Genomic DNA, 2,014 nt, shown 5'->3' on the forward strand with positions numbered 1-2,014 from the left:
TTGCACTGATTAGTTTTAATAGATGTACAACATTATTCTTTTCTAACACATGTATTGAACTGATTTGTGTATGACACATTTATTGCACTGATTAGGTTTAATAGATGTACAACATTATTCTTTTCTAACACATGTATTGAACTGATTTGTGTATGACACATTTATTGCACTGATTAGGTTTAATAGATGTATAATGCAAGATGCTTTGTAAGAAACTTTGCTGACGGAGCAGGTAACAACTCAATACAATTTCAAAGAAATTGGTACAGTAAATGTTGACCAGTACAAAAATGGTACAACAGATGTTTTGAAATGTAACTTTCTGTTGACTGGTAGGAAAATGGTAAAATACATGCTTGGAGATGCAACTTTCTGTTGACCAGTAAGAAAATGGAACAATACAATGACACAGTTGCCATGACATCATATCACTGTAGTAAATGATACAATGACACAGTTGGTATGACATCATATCACTGTAGTAACTGATACAATGACACAGTTGGCATGACATCATATCACTGTAGTAACTGATCCAAAGGGGCAAATAATCTATCAATGTACACTTGCTGTTCATGTGTAACAAATCACAGTAGTCTAACATACAGGGTAACAAATCACAGTAGTCTAACATACAGGGTAACAAATCACAATAGTCTAACATACAGGGTAACAAATCACAATAGTCTAACATACAGGGTAACAAATCACAATAGTCTAACATACAGGGTAACAAATCACAATAGTCTAACATACAGGGTAACAAATCACAGTAGTCTAACATACAGGGTAACAAATCACAATAGTCTAACATACAGGGTAACAAATCACAGTAGTCTAACATACAAAATGGTGAAAAGTTGTTGTATGTTCAGTTCACTAATATCTTTGCTAACAATGTTTTATGTATACTTTGTTAGGTATTATCAACTTGTCTTGCTCTGTGCATCTCGTGTTATGTTATGTTCCAACAGATTCTCCACCACAGTCAAATGTATTTTGTTCTTTGCCTGAAGTGGGCCTAAGGTAAAATAAATCAATATATTAAAAGTGTATAAAGCATTTTTATCTACTTCTTTTCAGTGATTAATTGTATTACTAAAAGTATAAAACATTAAATTAGGATCTGAAGTTCAACTTTTATTATCTGGACATTATATTATAACCATTATGTCATTAGGCTTCTCAAGTCTAATGTTAACATTAACGGATTAATATGAGGTCGTTTCACTGCGTATTTTGTTTACGGTGCCAAACTACAAATTTAATGATAATTATAATTCTTATGTCAAACTGTAGTATATAAATCAAAAGTCCAGTGTAAGCTGTAATGAAGTAAGATGAATGAGGTTGGAATATCCATTAGAACAGTTACAGTGTATTGGTACCTTAAAATACTAACCTAGTCTTAATCGATTCAAGGTTGTTTTCAAGTTCCATGGTTTCTGTAATAGTGTTGAATATTATAGCAGATGGAATGTTAAGAGAGATTACAGTCACGAGATGTTGGAGCAAAACTGAGAAATATGGGAGGTAAGTGAAGAAACGTGAAGGTCAAGAAATATGAAAAGAAAGATATGAGAGACATGGGATGGATGTCCTAAAACAAAGAAAATGCACTCTAAAAAAATAAACAGGCAAATCATGAGTAGTAATAAAAACCAGTGATGAAACATCAATACAGCAACAAGAGAGGGAAATTTTATATGCAAAAAAAATCTTCAAGCTGAAAGAGATAAAGCTTTAAAAAAAGTCGATGAACTAAAAGAGACTGTAAAAGAAAGCACCCTCGCTTCTCCTGTCGTAGAAGACAATGAAAAATAATGAGAGAAGGAGAATGATATTGGTTGTTTATTGACATTGTGAAACTACATTACAATGTGAAGGAGAATGATATTGGTTGTTTATTGACATTGTTAAAACTACATTACAATGTGAAGGAGAATGATATTGGTTGTTTATTGACATTGTTAAAACTACATTACAATGTGAAGGAGAATGATATTGGTTGTTT

At 32.0% G+C, this 2,014-nt stretch overlaps 1 long non-coding RNA gene across 1 annotated transcript in view; it reads right to left on the minus strand.

Moving 5' to 3' along the window:
* Positions 1-549: 549 nt before the first annotated feature.
* LOC106476817 overlaps positions 550-2,014 on the minus strand; it is a 9,365-nt gene continuing 7,900 nt past the window's right edge. The window contains exon 4 of the long non-coding RNA XR_001291936.2: positions 550-1,021. This is a non-coding gene — a long non-coding RNA (uncharacterized LOC106476817). The remainder of the gene's footprint in view (positions 1,022-2,014) is intronic.

The sequence above is a fragment of the Limulus polyphemus genome, unplaced genomic scaffold (assembly GCF_000517525.1).
Source record: "Limulus polyphemus unplaced genomic scaffold, Limulus_polyphemus-2.1.2 Scaffold11688, whole genome shotgun sequence".
NCBI lineage: Eukaryota > Metazoa > Arthropoda > Merostomata > Xiphosura > Limulidae > Limulus > Limulus polyphemus.